This window comes from Toxorhynchites rutilus, chromosome 1 (assembly GCF_029784135.1).
Source record: "Toxorhynchites rutilus septentrionalis strain SRP chromosome 1, ASM2978413v1, whole genome shotgun sequence".
Classification (NCBI taxonomy): Eukaryota; Metazoa; Arthropoda; class Insecta; order Diptera; family Culicidae; genus Toxorhynchites; species Toxorhynchites rutilus.
Window position 1 is genome coordinate 176953757 of NC_073744.1, and position 23225 is coordinate 176976981.

Genomic DNA, 23225 nt, shown 5'->3' on the forward strand with positions numbered 1-23225 from the left:
GAAAAAAACGAACTTCTCAAACTTGTGGAGTTGACCCGTTTTGCAACTAGATGACACAATTGTGCTAAATTTTTCACAATACACGATCGGTAATTGATATGAAATTTCACGAAGCAACTAACATTAAAGTTCTTTTTTTTTATTTTATTTGCTAGAATTAATCGTATCACTCGCCTTACTTGCAATATAAAAATGCATTGCATATAATTGCAATATCGATTACCCCCGGGCAACTCGGTTTTGATGTCTCTGTTAGGGAACACATTTCGGTAGGAACAAAAGCTCCCCCTACCTTCATGTACACTGGAGTCGCTTTTTACGCGAAGGATACATGCATCGTAAGCAAAAAATGCATAAACAAAACCGCGTAAATTCCAAAATCCGCGTAAAAATAAACCGGTTTTTTTTGCATGGTACAATCATGATATCTGTATCTCCTTTTATTTCTCGGCTACTAATCAGTCTTAAAATACAAACTTTTTTCGTGAAAAGACACATCAATTAGCATATGGAATTTTTACGCGGTTGATATGTGCTGCGTAAAAAAATCGCGTAAATTCCGAAATCCGCGTAAAAATAAACCGCGTAAAAAAAGCCATGTAAAATAAAACCGCATATAACCGCGTAAAAAGCGACTTCAGTGTATTTGCAATGCCGATTTCCCCCAGGCAGCTCGGTTTTGATGTCTCTGTTAGGGAACCGCCGCATGTGACGTCAATTTCGACCAATCAGAAGTAGGTATTTTCCGTTAGGATAGGGGTTGAGAGTTTTCAATTGTTCGATAGTTAGTTTCATGACATATATCATTTTATCCAACATAAAAAGTTGTTACGGAGTGCCGAAATCGATTGACGCTAAAATTTCATCAATCCATCATGAAATGAGTGAGTAATAAGCGTTTGAAATTAGACAATTTTCACGATGTGCTCGATTATCGATTTTCAATTTGTACCCCAATATGCTCCCGAAAGACGTAAACCTACGTCAAAAATACGTGTCTACGTGTCGCGCTATAAAATATGTGTTTGCTGCTTTTTTTTCTCTATTAATTAATCCCACCCGACCGACCTGTATAACAACTTTTCTTTGTGATTTTTATTTCAGTGTGGCTCCAGACATCGAGCAGTCAACAGCCTTTATGAGGGCTGAGAGTTGATTTTAAAAATTTCAAATTGTCTTTCAGAGGCTACGAGAGAGTTACGACAACACCACGCGAGTTGTCGGTCCTTTCAAGAACTGCAAAAAAAAAAATATCAAAAGGTTCGATTATGATGTTTCGTTTTTTTCCTGAGACAATATTGGAAGTGTTAAGCAGTTGTGTTCCCTTGGCCGAGTGGTTAGCGTCATAACTAACATGCCGGGTGTTCGGGTTCGATTCCCGTTCTGGTCGGGGGAATTTTTCGTCAAAGAACTTTCCTCCGACTTGCATTGTGATCACGCGTATTCTAGAGCTTGCCACTCAGAATACATTCAAGGCGTGTTATTCGGTATAGAAATCTCAACTAAGTACTAATAAAAATGACGCAAGTAATACTACGTTGAGACGGCGAAGTTCCTCTAGGAACGTTAGTGCCATTGAAGAAGAAGAAGAAGAAGCAGACGAATTGAATAAAATAATTTCAGGAGCCTAAGGTTACAAACGCAATTGTGTCCTGGCTATCAGTCTCCTAATTTGGTCGTTACTCTGTAGGAAATTTTTAGAGTAATTTTTTTCACTGTTTCTATTTGAGTGGCCCCAAATCAGTCCCCATTCTCTCTAGGAATAATTAGGCTCTGGTTGAATGGTCAAGAATGTCAATCATTCTAATTGAATACGTCCAATTGTTCGAAATGAAAGAAGGGAACTTCGAATAGTCTGTCCCAAACTTCACCCTCGCCCCGGGTAACAGCACGGAACCGAGTGAGTAATTTTTAACACTTCCCAATAAATCACTGCTCGGATGCCCTTTAGTAATTACCCAACAATCTTTTTGTTTTCTTCGCCTCGCTCTGTACAAAAGGTGAGCTCGAAAAGCCGTTCCCATCCCACTGCGGAGGTGGCGGCGGCGGTCTCGCGCACATAATCGGTCATGATTGATCAGCACACACATAATTGACGATAATGAGACTCGTACGATATCGCCGCCACATTGGTTGGCGGAGGATCACACGCCCTGGAGAAATTCATCCATGCTCCACTCCCATTCCCTTCGGGCGAACAAATCGAACCAATAAATTCCGAAAATTATACCTGGATGCTGTGTGGCGGCGGCGGCGGCGGTCATATCGTCCACAACAATGCATTATCGCGTGTGTGTTGTGTGCAAGTTGCATCATAATTAATTGCTGCGATATGTCATGGGAATGCATCGCGCGAGCATAACTACACGACGCGCGCGCTTGTAGGGGTTATGTTCGAACGAATTCCCGCCCCGAGGCACTCATCACCGACGAGCGCTGCTTACGTAAGCCACCATTGACTCCAGTTTGACACATTGACAGATACATATCTCATATCTCGCGGACAGCGAGAGAGATCCAAAAACACAACAACATCACTATATGATGACATGTTGATGACAAACACAAAATCAGACGTGATTCTTCGCGCGCTTTACGCCGCTACCGGACGAAATCGATAGGCCGCGAGTCCGTTGAACCCCCTGCCGACCCATTTGTCATTCATTGAGCCTCGGTGTAGCGTCTCTTTCTCTTTCCGTTCACATCCCCATTCCCCAGCCACTCGGAGGGTAATAGAACAACGCGCGACATCAACAATTGTTGTTGTTGTTGTTGTTGTTGACGTGTGTGTAGCGATTCGCCAGACGCGATTAATCAAAACTCATTGAGTTTATGTAAGTGTGTCCCTCTATTGTTGTGTGTTGTGTTGAAGTCGCGAGTGCGGGTGCGACAGAGAAAGTCTCCGGTATTCGACCCAGATTGGGGGCTGGTGGTCATTTTGGGTCGACTCACGGAATGCGGAACGATGCGCTCTGCTATTATTCTCTGTTGAACAAACAAGTTTCTGTGTACGATTTGTTGAAACGGTTGCAGATTCCGGATTCCGGATTCGAATGCGAACATCCGCGCGTCTGTTCACCGTTCTGGAACTCTGTTGTTCCGCACTTCCTACCCGACCTACGCGAATTCCGTCGAACATCTCCTCGTCTCAGACACACACACACACGGTTCAATGACCAAATGCGAACAATTTCAGGTTGCCCTTTGGATCGCACAGCAGACGCTTTTCGCTCGCGCAAATCCACCGTCGACAGGTTCGACGCGTTCGTTCCTTTATCAATTATCTATGGAGGAAATGCGTTGCTCGGACGGATCCGTGTTTCGGTGGGATTCGGTGCGAATTAATGTGGACTGAAAGTGCTCGGTTTGAAGCTGGTTCCATCGTTTTTCTTCTTCTTCAGGTGTCGGAGTCTGCTCTGCTTCTCGAAAAACATTTGTGTTTCAATGGGTTTTGCTATATTCGCAACAGGCGTGTTCAGATAATTGTAGATTGTTACATAAATTGAACCTGTTGCGCTGAAGTACTGCATGCTCACTCGTGACTAACATTCCGTAGCACGGATGCTCTTCTAAAACTTTTTAGACACCAAGAAATTTTAATTTCGAAAATTTCCCTACACATCTACCCCAAAAATGCTGTTTTGTGAGGGGCGATTGATTCAAAAGTAGCGTGCAGACCAGAGAGGTTGAACATGAACAATTTGTACATGAAAATTTTGTTAGGGCAAAATCTTTTCTGAAGATATTCAAAATCAACACGAAACAAATCATCTAACGTAATCCTACGTAATCCGCTCGGAAGGGATGCCCCATCATACAAGTCGATTGCAAATTGCAAAAAAGAGAAAAAATTAAAAACGGAGAAAAAACGAAAATTTGGATAGCATAAAAAAATAGAGAAAAATAAAAAAATAAGAAAAAAAGAAATAAATAGAGAGAAAGGGTTCTCAAATGGGGATCAACACTAGGGTAGGAGCCTACCTGTTGGTCTCAAATGTTCCTATCTCACGCCTCCACGAAGATCATATGACGACATTTTTAGATCGGGCGTGAACTGAAAACACACACCTGGTCTTGGCTCCGAGAACGGGTGTCGAAAGTGGCTAAGTGAGGGGGTGCGAGCGAGTCAGAGCGCTATATCTCTCCCGGGGAAGGCCTCCCGGGTCATGGAGGCCTTGCCAACCCGCTGTCTCCCGGGCAAAGGAGATACACCCAGAAAATGGAGCTACGTTCACGAAGAATACTCAGAATGCGATCGCCCGAGGAGGGTCCCCGAACTGGAGCTGGTCCTGGAACGGGCGTAAGAGCGAGCGGCCAGCGGCTGGAGGGCGATGTGCAAGAGCGGGCCACCAGCCGGGTTCAACCCGAAGAGCTACCGCCACACGGAAACAGCAGCCATCGACATCACCAACGAAACGCTGCGCCTACGAGGCGTGTTGCGACTGTCAGACGACAGTCGTCCACACTTGTGGGTACTACTAGGCGACGGATCATGTGGACACATGAAATGAATGAATTCGTGATCCGCGCCTATTACATCTGCACTGCTTTGGAGACGGACATGAGCGGTCGCCCTCGAATACTCGCAATGTTCGAGGAAGCGTATCCAGAGTTCGTCGGGAGGCTTGACCAAAACGCGATGAACGCGAGGCGTAGAGCGATTGTACGCAACAATATGCTCTCCCAAACGCAAGTCGACGAGATCAAGCAGCAGGTGCAGAGAGAACTAAGCTCCAGAACAAGCAGAGCAAGCGATGTGTCGAGACGAAGTTCAGTACGGCTGAGCAATTCATTCGCGAGTGGGGCACGCGAATCAGCACCAGTGGAGGCCACAGTACAACAACCCCCTGAGCCGGAAGATCCACAGCCAGATCAACAACTACTACGCGATCTGGTCTTCCATTACGACGAGGCGATCTCACAGTTCCGCGACACGGACCCTTTGTCGCGCCCCAGGATCCCGAAGTTGCAGCACTCCCGCAGGCTGACAAGTGCAGTAAAGCTCATGAACGAGCACGTTCTTCCGCTGCACTTGGTTGATGCTGAGAACATGGAGGAGCTGCAACTGAAAGTTTACTGTGCTGCTGTGGCGACCGCCAAAAGTTTAGGATACCGTATTAGGCCAAGAGGCGGACTGCTCCAACATCTCCGTGAAAGGCGTGAGCCTCCATGGCGAAGGAGATTGGAGCAACGGATCCTAAACAAGCGCGCCGCAATTGGAAGACTGATGGCGTACAAAAGAGGCAGCAGATCGGCGAAATTATGTCGCCAAGTTGCTGTGATCGTGCGGCCTACTGAACTTCGCCAGCTGGGAGCTCACCAGCTGACGGAAAAACTCGACACACTGGTACAGCAATTGAGCGTCCTAACTAAACGGCTGAAACGTTACTCTGACTCTGCAAAGCGCCAGGAACAAAATCGGATGTTCAGAGATAACGAAAAAGCGTTCTACGACCACATTAGCGACGAGAAGCCCGACTACCGCGAAGGTTTGCCAGATATTAGCGATGTGACGAACTTCTGGGCTGGTATTTGGGAGACCCCAGTAGAACATCGCGACGGGCAAATGTGGTTAAGACGGGAGGAGGAGAGTTGTGGTGAAATTGGAGAGATGCCAGCTATCATCGTCGGAGAGAACGATGTCCGCGAAGCCTCGCGGTACCTGAGGAACTGGGCAGCACCGGGCCCCGATGGTGTCCAGAACTTTTGGCACAAGAAGCTGACCGTCGCACATCCAAAGATAGCTGAGTGCTTCAACAAGGTGCTACGTGACCCACACAACCTTCCTGAATTCGCCACCCGTGGCGTCACCTTCCTCCTCCCGAAAGACAGCAACACATTGAACCCATCAAAGTACAGACCGATAACGTGCCTATCGAGTCTGTACAAAATACTGAGCAGCATAATTACCGCCAAAGTTTCTGCTCACTGCGAACAGCATCACATCATCGCAGAAGAGCAGAAAGGATGCAGGAAAAATACGCATGGCTGCAAAGACCAGGCCATCATCGACGCAGCCATAGTCGGCCAGGCGGTATATAACCAGCGGAACCTAAGTATGGCCTACATCGATTACAGGAAGGCTTATGACTCCATACCTCACTCGTTTCTCGTCCGGGTATTGGAGCTCTACAAAATTGATCCCGTCGTCGTTAGGTTCCTGCAGCATGCGATGAGGCAGTGGAGCACGTCTCTGCACCTCAGTGATGGGGAAAATGTGTTGCAGTCTAGAACGCTGCAGATAAAGAGGGGGATATTCCAAGGCGACTCTTTCAGCCCGCTTTGGTTTTGTCTGGCACTGAACCCCCTCAGTAGGACGCTCAATAGAAACGGTCATGGCTATAAAATAAGGTATGGCGACGGCGCCCACGAAGAAGTGACCCATACCTTTTACATGGACGATCTCAAGGTCTACGCTGATTCACGTCAGCGTCTAGGTGTAGCTATCCGGGTTGTCGAAGACATAAGCAGGGACATCTGTATGGAGTTCGGCCTCGACAAGTGTCGCTGTGTCCACCTGCTGAAAGGACAACTTACCGAATCCGGAGGCTACGAGGTCTATGACGGCGAGTTTATAAGAGACATGGTTCGTGGCGAATCCTATAAATATCTTGGATTCCGACAGCTCACCGGGATTCGCCACTCCGACATCAAGACGGAGCTGCGAGACAAGTTCTTGAGTCGAGTGAACTGTGTCCTGAGGACTTTCCTCAACGCGGGGAACAAGGTACGCGCGATCAACACATTCGCGGTTCCCCTGCTGACCTTCAGTTTTGGTGTAGTCAAATGGAGCAAAACTAACCTAGAGGACCTTGAGAGGAGGATGAGGAAAGCATTCAAAGAGGCCGGAATGCACCATCCTCAATCGGCACTGGAGAGAGTTTCACTACCACGCAAAGAAGGGGGACTTGGAATCGTCGACATTTCTGCACTGTGTGTTGCCCAGGTACGACAACTGCGCGAGTACTTCGCAGAACGCGCCAACCAAAACGCGCTATACCGGGCTGTCTGCGCCGCCGACAGAGGATACAGCGCTCTGCACTTGGCGCAAGCGGAGTACCAACTCAACTGCAATCTGCAGACAGTGGAGGAGAAGATTGCAGCTTGGAAGCAGAAGGCAGTGCATGGTGCCCACCCCCATCAACTGGACCGGCCACACGTCGACAAGGCCGCATCTAATCTGTGGCTAACGCGTGGTGAACTCTCTTCAGTAGTAGAAGCCGACATGATAGCCATCCAGGACAGGATAATGCCGACGAGAAACTGCAGGCGGTACGTCTGGCATCAAGACGTTGATGACATTTGCCGGATGTGCCATCAACCAGGTGAAAACATAGAGCACATTATGGGAGGCTGTCCCGTTTTGGCCAACGCAGCCTACACCGAGCGCCACAACAACGTGGCCCGTATTGTTCATCGACAACTGGCGCTCCAATGTGTTCTACTGGAAGACAACGTACCAAACTACCGGTACCTGCCTGCACCTGTCCTGGAAAATGACCGTTTCAAGCTGTACTGGGATCGCACTGTTCTGACCGACCTCTCGATCCACCACAACCGGCCAGATATAATGGTTTACGACAAGAGCGACCGCAAAGTCACCATCATCGATGTCGCTATTCCACTGAACCAGAATCTGGAGGAGACCCACGGTCGCAAAATCTGCAAGTACCGACCATTGGCCGTGGAGCTCAAGGAACTGTGGGGGCTAAGGGAGGTCCCAAGAATTGTTCCAGTCGTTCTCTCTGGAACTGGAATTATCCCGAAGACACTTCTGGAAGCGCTAAAGGTGTTGAACATCGAGAAGGAATTGGCCGGCATCCAAAAGTCGGTCATCCTTAGCACCTGCGCGATTGTCCGACAATTCCTCGGTCAGGACTAAAACAGCACGAGCATGCAGATACGTGCATTCCGCAGAGCCTAGTCCCCCTTTGGCATTCAGAAGCCCGGGGGCAGGTGAAAATTCTGGCTAGGTTCGCCTAGTTAAGAAGTGAGATAAGTCTGCCAAAAAAGAAAGAGAACAACGAAAAAGGGAAGAGAACGGATGGGAAAATAGAGAAAGAGAAAATTAGAGAAAAACTGAGAAATAGAAAAAAGGGACAAAAAATGAAAAACTAGGTTCTTCACCTTCGAAAAATCGAGAAAAAGAGAAAAATAAATAGAAAAAACGAAGAATTAAGAGAAAAAAAATACGGAAAGAAAAATCGGTAAATAAAGGAACAAATGAATCAGAACATGGATAGAAAAGGTAAAATTTGAAAATAGATAGTAAAACGATAAAATCTATGATGATTTCAATCAAAAAAAGAGATAATGAAAATTAGAAAAAGAAAAATCGTAAATGAGCAGAAAAATTGGACCTAAAAATAGATAGAAAAAAGTTAAATGTAAAGAAAAAATTGGAAGTGGGTTATATCTGTGATATAACCGCAAGATGTATGTAGGGCTAACGTTGACTAAGCAATTAATAAGTAACAAGCATATTATTCTTGGACATTTCATCTTTCGAAGAAAGTGAGTATCATATCACTTCGTTTAGCCAGAAAATAATTATCAACGCTCAAACGAGGAATCGATTCCTCCTCGGAAAGCATTCGATAATAGAACTGCTGCTTGCATCAAACAAGCAGCTCCGTTCAGTACGACTGCAGGGAAGAAATGGAATTGGGAGAGAAGAGCATAATGCATAGGCGTGTGAGCGTGACAATCCTTATCTTACATCGCAACTAAATGGATTTCCGATTCGATTCGATTCTTTGTTTTCAAGAGGCTTTAACGAATATCCGAGCGGGCGCCAGCTTATATACGGATTTGTTTCATGTTTTCAAAGCTAAAGTCTGTTCAAAGTCTGTTTTCAAAGCTCAAAAGCTTAAAAATCTATTGAATCAATTTTCCGAGTCAATAATTAGCATTCATATAACTCTTGGACATTTTGTCTTTTATATGAAATGATTATCATACCATTTCGTTGATCCGGAGCAGAATTATTCACGCTTGAAGAAGGAATGGATTCCTCCTCGGAATAACAGAGCAAAATATACGTAGACGTAGAGGATAGACGCGTAGAAATATTTCCTATCAATTGATGCAAACATCTTTCCGATCTGTTAAGAAATGATCGAGTTATAAGCATTCGAAATACGAGTAGCGTTAGCACACAAAACGGCAGAACAAATGTATGGGAAAAAGGAAGTTCTTCCAGTTTTCAAGAATTTCAACCGTTTAGAGATTAGCGAATTGTAATGTATACCGAACAAATCTTAGAGAATTCCCGATTCGATTGGTATGCAAATCATGAGAAATCGTTCACAGTGAAAATAGTTATTAACGTTAACTTTATTTCATAAAAACGTGACCTGTTTTCTGATTTGGCACCCTTCTTGTAAGACGTAGTTCTACGTCAAAAATTAACTTGATATTTCTTGAATACCTTTACTCTCCATTTTCTAGTACTTCCGCTAAAAGTCATGTTTAAAATGAATTCGTTATCAGACATAATGTTTTTCAAAAATGTTAATACATGCAATACAATACATATTTGAGATGGGAAAGTTACGTTTAATTCAGAAATGAACTGAATCAGAAACATTATTTTTTCTGATTTAGTCGATTTTTATTTTTTTTAACTCTCCGAGTTTTCCTATTTTTTCCATTTTTTTTTTAATTTTTAATTTTCTCATTTTTTGTAATTTTTCCAACTTTTTTTAGTTTTCTTTATTTTACTGATCATTATTTTCTTCTTCTTCTTCTTCTTCTTCTTCTTCTTCTTCTTCTACTTGAATGGCTCTATGGTTCCTTCGGTTCGAAAGAAAACAGGAACTTCGGCGTCTCAACGTAGATATTACTTGCGTCATTTTTATTAGTACTTAGTTGAGATTTCTATGCAAAATAACACGCCTTGAATGTATTCTGAGTTGCAAGCTCTAGAAAACGCGTGACCATAGTGCAAGTCGGAGAAAATTTCTTTGACGAAAAATTCCCCCGACCAGAACGGGAATCGAACTCGAACCCCCGGCATGATAACGTGTGACGCTAACCACTCGGCCACGGGAGCACATCATTTTTCCTAAATTTGTTAATTTTTCTATTTTTTTGATTTCTCATTATATTTTTTTCCAATTTTGCTGACATTTAATGATTTATCATTATGCTTCCTCATTTAGATAACTACTAATTTTTCAAATTTCATTCAATTTTTCATTTTTTTTTATTTTGAAATATTTTTTTTATGTTTCTGCTTTTTCGATGTTTTATTAGTTTTTTGTTGAGTTTTCTGGTTTTCTGATTTTTAGGGTTTTCTTTTCTTTCAATTTTGCTGATTTTTTTTTTTCTTTTAATGTTTTCGTTAGTTTTCCTCCAATCCCTTCTCTACTTCATAATATAAGAAAGCAAGCTCATCAAGCTATGCACGATTTTTATGATTTCTCAGATATTTTTGAAAAATTTTGATAATCAAATGAATTGCTACAAATTAACGTTTCCCATCCAAATTCGGGTAGTCTATTTTTTCGAATTTTAATAATTATTTTCAATATTCTCCAAAGTATACTATCATTCTAATTTGGATGGAGACGTACATCACGATATGAATACGTCTCAAATCTGATCCGTTCTCTTGTGATGATGAGTTATACGTACAATGGAATCCGTTTATAATGACATCGAAGGGAGGTCAAAATAAGCGGACGTCATATAAAGCGTTTTGTGAAAAAAAAAAACCGTTTGTTATGTAAATATGTACTTATGCATGTAAAGAAGTCATTATATCCGACTTTTTACAAAGGATTTTATATGAAAACTAAGCTTCGTTGTGTGATTACGACATAACAGGCGGTTGGCTCATATTTCATATTTGTAGCATGGATGAGAAATTATCGAAGGTAATTTATTTGTAATTTCTATATTATCCCGAATATCCTTATTTTCTTTTCTATTGAGTGAAACTTCTCTATCGTGAAGAATATAATCTGTTGGCTACACATGACTACACCACACAACCCGCACGCAACACACCACAGTAATGATTACCGGATTCAAATGTTTCATCTAAACCCGTTGTCATTTAAACACTTCTCTGCATCTTCAAGTGCGACAGGACAAACGTAGTCGTAGTCTCATTGGCTCCAGTTTGATGATGCACGAAATCTTGCATCTGATTATTTCAACATGTTTAAATTTGAAAAAGGCCTTGCTAATTTGTTTGGTAGAACGAATTATTGCACACAGTTTTGTGTTGCATACAACATTCATGGGAACGAAGTTGAAAGAAAGAATGCATAATACACGATTTACCTTCGCATCCGCTCGCAAAATATACCTCTTTTATTTTTTACATTGCTCACTTGTTTTATAATTTCCACTGTTGATGTCATGCTGGATAAATCTGCCGTCTGATGGTATATATTATAACATATGTCGAAAAAATGATTCTGCGTAATATGCATTTGAAAACTCTTGATAAACGTTACATTTTTCGTAGAGTGACCCTCCCATATAGAATTAAAAGACGTAATCCTACGTCAAAAAACCTTTCTTTATATATTAGAACAATGTCTCTTTGGGTTCGACACCTCACATACCGTAAAATTATTTTAAAGGTTTCGCCTCAGACTGGAAATCAGTGTCTACTAGAATTTTTAGCACATGTTATGGCATCCCGATTTATTACATTAAATGAGCCGAACAATAACAGAAAATGCTCTACTCTCCAATACGTGTATATTATTTGTATAATATATATGCTAGAGCCAATATGAGCGAGCGAAACAGGCGAAACATAGTTTGCCAAATACACAACCCAGGTAGAGAAAAATATCTATTCTCATTCATGCTTTTCTTTTTCCTCTTAGAAAACATTTCCATCTTCATTTTATGATGAGATATAATATTATCACGCATATTCCATCGATTATTCTATCAACTTTCTCCATCTGAGCAACACTCCATAGATTGTTGGTATGCTTTTATATCCGGCAGAATCTCATAGTTTTTTTTTTGACGTAGGATCATCCTAAAAGCTACGAGAAAATTGATTTTTATGTTTCTAATTGGCTTTTTAGAGGCAGCTCTATGACATAAAAACGACTAAGTATGTTCGCAATGCATACTCAGCTTGCATTGACATGAGGAAACGAATGGCTGTGTTCCAAAATTACCTACTGAAGCGCCCTAGATTTTTTTTCTATTGAAATTTTTAGGTTCTCTTGCTTTTTTCACTTTCTGGGAACCTAATGACCTGAAGAAAAACTATCTCGTTTCAGCTTGGTATCACTGCCGGAAACGAAATAATCAAAACGTTGACAAAATGACAAATGTCAGATCATATCCTCAAGATCTGAAACTCTCGCTTATCGTCGTCTCTTATCGCTTCCGCTAGCTGACCAACTCACCTGTCACTTGTAGAACAGTAAAACCAAGTTAGTTTGACACCGGCTTTGAGTCTCTGGACACGCCGCGATAATCCTCAGCACCGAGACACACAGTAGTGACCATTAGAAAAAGCGACGTCCTTGGTGGCGAATTAAAGCCCGTAGCAGTGCTGCAAGTCGGTGATCGCGTTCCAGTGTAAATTTAGCCATCAATTCCACTTGACTGAACGCACCATGTACCAAGTCCCCATTCGATTCGACCGACTGACAGATCTAATTGACCTCCGCGGCAAATTATCACCACACGCAACAACAGCGACCGCCACTGTTGTCCACTGAAACGGACATAATCTAATCCAACAATTTGCGTACGCAGCGTGACACTTGAAAAAAATATATGGCACACACTTGACTCTCAAACACACAAAAACAGCAAACCAAATGGCGAGTCGGCGCACAGCGCAACGTAATAGCGATACACAACAGTGAAGAGAGAGAGGTTCGCCAAAAGTTTCAACACACGACTTGTCACTTCAGGAAGACAACGACGACGAAAGGCATTTCCACCTTTGGGCCATAAATCATCGCAGCACTCCACTATTTTTTTCTGTTGTTATTGCTCTTTCTCTACTTGCGCCAACCAGTCAGCCAGCAAAAACAAACAACAAGAGGTGACTTAATTTATTCACTTGTCAAACTTAGATTCTTTGTTTGTTTTTTTTTCTAGGTTAGAGTTGGTTTCCTTAAATGGACGCAATAAAAATCGCACGATTAGCCAAATTAGCGACAAATACCACCATCGAGCAAGCGCACAATCTCACAGTGATTCGCGAGAATTTTAGCGATTTGTTTTTTTTTTGTTTTCATTAACCTTCAATCAAACGCACATTTTCGTAGTCAAACAAAAAATGAACCAAAGGGAATAGCACCAACATGCACCAACTACCCGAACGTATAACAATTTCTTCTAAACGCGGCTACTAACGCAAAAAAAACAACAAGGAAACAACAAGCCCGTCGCGTCCACCGCAACAGCGCAACTGAGCAGGCGTAGAGTCGCGCTCGGCTGGAGAACCTCGGCGACGATCTGAGCGGAGCGCGTTTATGCGTGTACCATCCCATGGCGGCGGGTGAGGGGCGAGAAGCATGCTAAAAATGTTGGGAGGGATAGATTTTATGCTGCTGCTGCAGCGAGCGACCGATCGAACGAAAGGAGAAAGGTGGCGGCAAAGGGTTTCGATGGTAACTCACGCGCGGTTAAAAATGTGTTGCTAGGGAATGAAGGTAAACAAAAAATAATGCTGCTCACACGTCGGATGAGTGTTCTGTCGGTCTCTCTCTCTCCCGTGGTCACGCTCTCACCAAATGTGCTCTTTTTGTGAGAAGATAGCAGAGTTGGCAACTAACTGATGTCCGGCAGAAGACTGCATTTTTTATTATTTGAAATATATATTTTTGACGTAGGACTACGTCTTTCATTAAGGGTGCCAAATCAGAAAAAAGGCCATGTTTTTATGAAATAAAGTTCACCTTGATAACTAATTTTACTGCGAACAGATTCTGACGATTTGCATACCAATCGAATCGGAAATTCTCTAAGATTTGTTTGATATGCTATGTAATACAATGCCATAGTCTCTAAATAGTTTAAATTGATGAAAATTGGAATCATTCCCATTTTTCCATACATTTGCTCTGTCCATTTACGCGCTTCCCTAACAGAGCTGTCAATAACGGGCAACTTATGCAGCCGCGAGAATAGAAACAACGAAGGGAGATAGCGTAAAGAGAATATGTGCGAAGCAAACTCCACCATGGCACAGTAAGTACACTGTCGTATTAATATTGCATATTCATTGAGGAAAATTTTTACTTTCCGTTTGGCGTTGCCGGCGAGAGTGAAGTGGGAATGAATTGTGTTTCTCATTCTGCTCATTTTGTGTCATCTTCGTTCCCCCTTGAGCTGTGGACGAGAGCGAATATTTCACTTGCTGTGGATTGGCATTGCAATGGCGTGCATTGACATGAAGAAACGAATTGCTACATATGACGACTCCATGTATTGTTCTCGCAAAGGCAATAAAGAATCGCTGCTTCTAGCACTGCATCTACGAAGCCAAGGGTGAATGATTTACCCTTTTCAGGCTCTAATAATCCATTAAATTTATTATTTTCCATCAATTATTTTTCTATCCGAAAGGATAAGCAAGCAAATTAAATTAAAAGAATGCGTAGTCCTACGTACTAAGCGGTCGTGTCTTGGATACAGCCCCCTATAATTTATTAGTTTTTGAGTAAGTTTTTTTGAATGTCATTTAAATATCATTTCAAAAAGAAAAGTTCATTGTCTTTCCACTAACATTGACATTTAACAGCGACCATCGCGACCTTTCGCCAAAAAATGTCTTGATTCTGATAAGGGACAGTCCAAAAAGAGAACGCAAGAATTTGACTTTGCCATCTGCACAACACAATCCTAATGAAAATTAGTGTATTGCGATACTGGCACAATCTTGGACCCAAACAATACAAAAACGGTTCTCCATAGTCAATCGTGAAATCACATTGACAAGCGGTGCGTTATAATTGTACATTTATGGTACTTCTTCATACTCGAGGATTGTGGAGACTCGATACAGGTTGACCCAGCAGATCACGATTAAGACGGTATCTCAATCGTTCAGCAGCTGCATGTACATCTCGTTGGTCTTGCGTTGCTTATTCCAGATACATGTTCCCGAAGCATGTTCATTCGCATCAACACGTTGCTCAGCAACGGACTGATTCGTATGGTGCATTGATTCGTGCAAAGCAGTTGCGGGAACAAATGTCCGACCTTCTGAAGGGCGACATAATGTATCACAAACAATCAATGTTAAATACCAAATCAATTCACAAATTTCTCACTGCAAAATACTTTTTAATTTTGACGTAGGACTACGTCTAACCGGAAGATATAGGGGGTGAAATGGAAATCTAGGCACTGAACAAGTAGGAAAAAATGCAAGATTTGGAACGCTTATAACTCGAGCATTTCTCAATAGATCGCAAAGGTTTTTGCATCAATTGATAGGAAATATATCTACGCATCTATCATAACGAATAACATTTCATTTTTCTTGAGATAAATAATTGAATAATTGTGAAATATCAAGCATTGTCCAAATACACTATGTGCCCATTTTTTGATTGGTCCATTTTGTGCTCCTCAAATCGTACCTACCAAAACGGGCAACCAGAGCAGCAGCGAAATAGAATGAAGCACGATTGGGAAGGAAAAAGAAAAAAATGAGGGAAACATTGGTCGCAGTCTCACACATGCGTAATTCTCGAGCCAGCCAGTCAGCTTAAAAATCCCCTCTCCGCTGCCGTAACGATCATTCTCATCCGAACCGTACACCACATCGTTTCGCATCACCTCACATCAACAAACCAACACAAGCAGCCATGGTTGGATATGGCAAAGGAGGAAAAGTGAAGGGAAAGGCAAAATCCCGCTCGAACCGTGGTGGTCTGCAATTTCCCGTAGGTGTATCCGCCAATTGCACCGGAAAAGGTAGCTAGGTCGAGCGCGTTAGTACCTGTGTACCAGTCCACCTAGCCGGCGTTATATAGTTTCGGCCGCCGGAGTGATCGAGTTGGCTGGCAAAGCTGCTCGCGACGATAAGAAAACCTGCATTCGGAACATAACACATTCGGTTCGGCGGACATCAAGACAACAGGCAGTTGCAGCGAATGGCGAGTGGCAAACGCAATCGCAAAACGGCATCAGGTAGCAGAAGAAAAAAGTTTGTTCTTTATACAAACTGCTTTGGTGGCAAATCCAGAACAAGGCGGCATCGAGGGCGTTCGAAATGGTTTTTTTCAAAACCACGAGTACTAAGTTTTCTAAATTGGAACCATTCCATAAAACAAGGCGCTTTTCAGGGCCATTAAACCTTCCAAAAAAGAGTTTAGGAAATAAAGTTCAATGCTTTCTAAAACATTATCCAAAATAATAATAAAACACAAATTGATGTTTTCATAATTTGTTTGCCAGGATTTGATGAGTATGTGAATTTGGCAGTTGTTCTGAGCTTATTGATAGTTGGGGACTTTCCTGATTATTCAATTTTCACCAATTCTTAAATTGTTTCCAGATTGAAAGTACAGTAATCTACAATTAGTTCGACATTTAGCTAATTGGACGGACATGTAATGTGACTTATTTAGTTGGACATTTTTGTAAACATAGAGATCCAAATTATGATCCCACATTGAAAGTCGACACTGTACCACTGTCATCGCAAATGTTCAATTACAGGTTAAAATTACCTCCAATCCGGCACTGAGTGGTGGTAATGCGACGTGCCATTGAATGTAATTTACTGTAAAATATGTCACAAGCTGGATGGGAAGAAATTTTCCAACTGTGAAAGCTGTGGCGAGTGACAACAAATCGCTAAACAGGAAGGTTTAGCCGAACAAGATGGGGATATCGAGTGATAACAAAACAATAAACTCTTTAGACTTTTTGTGATCCTGAAAAGGACCCTTTTTAGTCTGTATGTGAATCCAACGAGCGAACAAATCGTAATGAATGTATTTTTTTGCCATCGCTCCCTTTTAACGCTCATTCGTTCGTCTCGTTGGACCCGCCCCTTTGGCTGAGTCTGCCGATTTGTCTCTATCCTGTGAGTGTGTACCGCTAGAGTATAAAACACGCGGACCCCAAAAAAATATCTTATTTTCTTTCAAACCGTAAACCCGTGTGGTTGTACGGCATCGGCATCGTGTACTCAACAAAGGAGGAAAAGAGAAGGGAAAGGCAAAATCTCGCTCGAACCGTGGTGGTCTGCAATTTCCCGTAGGTGTATCCGCCAATTGCACCGGAAAAGGTAGCTAGGTCGAGCGCGTTAGTACCTGTGTACCAGTCCACCTAGCCGGCGTTATATAGTTTCGGCCGCCGGAGTGATCGAGTTGGCTGGCAAAGCTGCTCGCGACGATAAGAAAACCTGCATTCGGAACATAACACATTCGGTTCGGCGGACATCAAGACAACAGGCAGTTGCAGCGAATGGCGAGTGGCAAACGCAATCGCAAAACGGCATCAGGTAGCAGAAGAAAAAAGTTTGTTCTTTATACAAACTGCTTTGGTGGCAAATCCAGAACAAGGCGGCATCGAGGGCGTTCGAAATGGTTTTTTTCAAAACCACGAGTACTAAGTTTTCTAAATTGGAACCATTCCATAAAACAAGGCGCTTTTCAGGGCCATTAAACCTTCCAAAAAAGAGTTTAGGAAATAAAGTTCAATGCTTTCTAAAACATTATCCAAAATAATAATAAAACACAAATTGATGTTTTCATAATTTGTTTGCCAGGATTTGATGAGTATGTGAATTTGGCAGTTGTTCTGAGCTTATTGATAGTTGGGGACTTTCCTGATTATTCAATTTTCACCAATTCTTAAATTGTTTCCAGATTGAAAGTACAGTAATCTACAATTAGTTCGACATTTAGCTAATTGGACGGACATGTAATGTGACTTATTTAGTTGGACATTTTTGTAAACATAGAGATCCAAATTATGATCCCACATTGAAAGTCGACACTGTACCACTGTCATCGCAAATGTTCAATTACAGGTTAAAATTACCTCCAATCCGGCACTGAGTGGTGGTAATGCGACGTGCCATTGAATGTAATCTACTGTAAAATATGTCACAAGCTGGATGGGAAGAAATTTTCCAACTGTGAAAGCTGTGGCGAGTGACAACAAATCGCTAAACAGGAAGGTTTAGCCGAACAAGATGGGATTATCGATTGATAACAAAAACACAACACCAAAGGTTCTTTTCAGAACCATTAACATATTCATAAAGAGTAAACAGTAAACTAATCCATTTTTCAGGTAGATAGGTAGGTATTCACGTAGGTGAAGAAAATAAAACAATATATTTAAAATATATATTTAACAAAAGCTGTCCCCTTTGCATAGTCCTACGTCACTCCGGTTATGTCCCCGACATTACCCACCCGTCTTTTTTTCATTTTCTTTGTTTTATTAATTTTTAATTTTTTATATTTTTATGATTGTGATTTTGCCGAATAAGCTGATTCTACTGACTTTCTGATCTCTTTTCTAAATCATTTTAACTGTTATTAATTGATCTGATTTTTCAGTTCTTTCATATTTTTCTCGTTATTCTTATTTCTCCGATTTTTGTTTTTTGATATTTTTTCACCTGATGTCAACTGATTTTCGGTGTTTTTTTTTCAAATTTCAAATTATTTATGACTTTTGACAAATTCAAATTCAAGGCTCATTTGATTTTTTTTGTCTGATACTGCAAATTAAGCAATAATACGCTTAATAATAATAATAATGATGAGCAAAATAAAATGAAACAAGAAAATGTAGACAATGTTTCCTTCTTCTTATTTCTCTGATTCTTAATTTAAAAAAAATCGCTTTTCCAGACTTTTGAAATCCTAGAAAATTTTTAATTATCTTTTTTTCATTATTCTTATTACACTTTTTGATTATTTCTTTAAACGTTTCCTGGTTTTTTGATTTTCTGATGTTACTGATTTTTTTGACTTTTAAATTTTCTGATTGATTACTCTGACTGATTTTTTCGATTTTTTCTGAATTTCTATATTTTCTGATTTTTTTTTGTTTTTAAATTTTTAAAATCATCCTAAATTTTGTAATTTTTCTGGTTATTATAATTTTGTTTTATTTTGTAATTTAATTTTATTTTTATATTCTAATTTAATTTTGTTTATATCTGGCGATTTTTTTTCATTTTTCAGATTTTTTTTTATTATATTAATTTTCATTTCTCTGAGTTCTTTTTTTTACTTTTTGATCATTCTGATTTTTGTTTTTTATTTTAATTTATCTAATTCTCCTTTTTTTCTGTGCTTTTTTACGGATTTCTCTATTTTTCAGAAATTTTCTTGATTGTTCCGATTATTTTTATTATTCTGATTATTAAATTTTTTTGATTTGTTCTGAATTTTCTTATTTTTCTAATTATTATAATATTTTTCCTTCCTCTTTTTCTCATTTTCCTTTTTTCATTTCTATTTTTCTGAAATTTTTGACACTTTTTATTTTCTTTTTTTTTCTATTCTACTATTTTTTCTGACTTTTGCACTTTTCAATTATTTTATTTATATTATAATTCTATATTATTCAAAATTAGATCATTTTCTGATTTTCAATTTTTTAAACTTTTTTCTAGTTGTCTGAGTTTTTATGATTTTTTTGTGAGTTTTTTTCTGGTTTTTTCTGATTATGATTGTTCTGGCGTTTTCGGATTTTTCATATTTTGTTTTTTAGATTTTTTAAAAATTAACATCAAAGTTGCAGAATTTTGCAGTTGCAATTTTTTATGATTTTTCTGATGATTCGGTTTTTTTTAAATTTTTATTAATTTCTATTTAAAAAAAAAAGTTGTATTTTTATCTGATCATTCAGTTATATTTTTCGTTTTTCATATTTTTCCGATTTTTTTATGTTGCTGATTTATTATTTTTTTCTGTTTTCTGTAACTCAGATTTATTTTCTGATTTTTGTAATTTGACCATTTTCTCTGCATTTTATTAATTTTTTTCCTAATTTTGCTGACTTAGCCTATTTTTCCAACATTTTTTTCTCATTTTCTCATTCTCCCAATTTTAATAATTTTTCAATATCATTTTTAATTATTGAAATTTAGTAAATTTGATGTTTTGAGATTTTTGATTTAGATGTTTAATTTCAAGATTTTTAGATTTTCCTGTTTTTATATTTATAGCTTAATAATTTTTCAAATGTTTTTAAATTTCTCTTTTTTTCAACTAGCAATAATCGCACCTCGGTAAAACCTCATTGGTTACGATATCGCCACTGCGCAAAGCTGTTTAAATTTCTCTATTTTTTTATATTTCCATTTTTTAAAAATGTTTTGTTCTAATTTTTCGTCTTTTTTCGGCTTTAATTTTTCTGATTTTGCTCATTTGACTGACTTTTTTGTAATTTGATGTTATTTATTTACTTTTTGTAATGTTTTGAATTTGTGTAATATTTTTTTTCTTTTCCATGTTTTCGCAAATTTTTCGTCTTTTTTTTGGTTTTTATTTTTATTTGTCTGATTTTTCTGGTTTGAATGACTCAATTTCAGGTCATTTTGTAATTTTTCAAATTTTAAAATTCTTATTTTTAATTATTGTTTTCTTTTCTTATTTAATGAAACTTTTTTTTAGATTTTGTTGATTTTTCTGAATTAAATTTATTTTAAAACATTTTTTATATTTTTATACTATTTTATACTTTTTATACTGTTTTAGAATTTGGTAATTTTTCAGATTTTTCTTTCTTTTTGCGAAGTTTCTGTTTTTCTTTTTTTTTAATATTTTGTTGACTTTTTTTTATATTTGGTTTTTTATGATTTTTTTTTAATCCATTTGATACATTTGTGTAAATTGGCTCAAAAACGCGGATATTAGCTGGTAGTAATTCAACTAAAATTTTATATAAGCATGCGGTAAATATCATTTTTACATTTCTTCCCGTCCCCTGGTGACTGTAAGCACGTGGCCGGCGTCGTTATTGACTATTTAAAGTTCGAATCACCGAAACTTGTACAATGAGAATGGTTTGCTACTCCCAAGTATCATTCGGTGTGTTCTTTGTGCAATTTCGCTGGTTCATGAAGATGAAGCGGAATTTTGATATCATGAAAAAATGGTAGTTTTAATTTAAAAATAATTGCTAATTGCTAATTTTGTTACAAGATTTGGGCGGATCTGTAATTGAGGTTCAATTAAAAATTTACCCTTAATTAATAAGCAGTAGTGTTTTGACTTTGCCACCTGCACAACGCGATCCTGGTGTCTCAGAATGAAAATTTGGCGTAATGAAGTTTTGACATATCACATCCATGGGTCCAAAGAACATAACAGAAACAGTTTGTTGTAGTTCTGTAGACATATTAAAAAGTGATACGACATAAATGGACATCCACAGCACTCCTAAACACTATCGAATTAGCATGCTCGAATGTAGTTTTTAATTCTTCAAATTTTGAAATACAATATTGACTCGTTTTTATGCAATCCACAAGAGACCCACAATTCTGTAGATCTACGGATACTTCCGTAGATCTGGCATCTCTGCAAACAACTCAACGCTGACGCGAGAGCATGAGAGAAAAGTAACTCACAAGCCGACCAACCAACGTCTCTGAGTGCAGAATCCGCGCTGAAACGAACTATAGTCCGCTGGGGTTTCGCGATCAAACACAGACGACGACTGGTTGTCTCCGCCGTGCGATTGGTGGATTATCACAATGCCCGATCGTATCGTACCGTGACAGGTACTCATCAAGTGCGCTCCGAGCAATGCGATCTGCTGCTGCTGCCGCGGCTTACTGACAGCAGTCGGGCGCGGATGCTGCGTCTGTCGAGCACAGTGACATTCGGTGGGTAATTGTGGGGAAGAAAAAAGGAGGGCAAGCGCACACACAAACACAATGATTAGTATCACCGCCTCCTAGCATTATGCTGCGCGGCTCACAGAGTTCAGGAAGTCGGCAGCGGAGCCAATTGTATGCTAAACGGCAGCTCAGCGGTAACAGCGCAGTTCATGACATCTGGCGGCTTAACTTCATTGGCCCGTCGTCATCGTCGAGGGCCATTTCCAAGGGCACTCGGGGTGATGGAGAGTTGAGAGAGCACTAACCTGTAAAGAGAAAACAAAAACATATTTGCGGTTAGTATTCAAATTTTCCCATTAAATTGAGAAGCTTTTTCGAAAACAATGCAAATTCAATTTTGAGCGACCACCTTCGGAAGGAACAATGCGCGTAATAACAATTAACAAGGGGCCCTCTCTTCAGGGTCTCGAGGAGATGTTACTGGGTTGTACATCCCCCAGTGTTATGGTTCCGTCTTAATGAGGAAACTTTAGACAATAGCAGAAGCAGTTAACAATACGTGCGTGTGTAAATACATAAAGGGCCCTCGCGAAGGTCCGAACGGGAGGCCTTAAGACTCATTAGCATACAATGTATTCCTGAGAGGCAACGAAACACAAAAAAGAAATAAAACACGATCAAACATAACAATTAAAGATGCTCAACGATGGTTGAAATAGCACACTTCCATTTCCTATTTTGGAAATTCGGGGCCCCAACGATGAAACCGAAAGTTTTCGGGGTTACACGTAACACCCAGAGAACGCGATCTCAGACCTCCAGACGGGACCACGATCGCCCGCTCGATCGAGGGTGTTGTCAAACGGAAATTAAATCGTCTGACGGATGGGCAATCGTCAAGTTACGATTAACGCCAACCCAACGCGACAACGATGATTACGATAGGGGCGATCGATGAGAGGAGTGCGTGAAAGTTTGTATTAGCATAAATATCTTCGGCGATCGCTTCAAGATCGCTCAACGGCCGGCTGGGTAGATCCCTTTTTCGAAAGAAAGGCGTTTCGTCGGATGGCGAAACTCACGTAATCACGCAATCCGTGTTTTCGTCGGACGCTCGCTTGGCTTCGATATATTAGGGCTTCAGCGCACACAAATTATCGGCTGATTGGGCGCGTGTTGTTGTTGTTTGTGTGGTCGTCGATCGGATATTGGGGTTGTTATGATATATCCCCATCGATCCCTCCCGGTGGATGATAAATGGTTATCGCCAAAATATTACGAGTGTTTTGCAAAGAGGAGAAAATAAATGAACGCCGCGCCAAATGGCGAACGGTGCCTCCGCTATGCCTGCGGGTCATTCAAATTTCGCTAATTTGTAACGTTTGTGCAATATAATATACTTTGAGGCGTTGAAAAAGGTTGCCAAATAATCGGTGGTCTCGGGCCTCGGGAC

At 40.3% G+C, this 23225-nt stretch overlaps 1 protein-coding gene and 1 pseudogene across 7 annotated transcripts in view; both read right to left on the reverse strand.

Annotated features, from left to right (window-relative positions):
- LOC129762815 (uncharacterized) overlaps positions 1 to 23225 on the reverse strand; it is a 469094-nt gene that overhangs the window by 208846 nt on the left and 237023 nt on the right. The window contains exon 1 of one of the 7 annotated variants that reach the window (XM_055761370.1): positions 12390 to 13390. The exons of the other annotated variants lie outside the window; for them this stretch is intronic. The gene's annotated coding sequence lies outside the window, so the exon portion shown is untranslated. Of the gene's footprint in view, positions 1 to 12389; positions 13391 to 23225 lie in introns of those variants that run through there. 7 annotated transcript variants of the gene reach the window in all.
- Positions 20142 to 20256, reverse strand: LOC129763894 (U4 spliceosomal RNA; annotated as a pseudogene).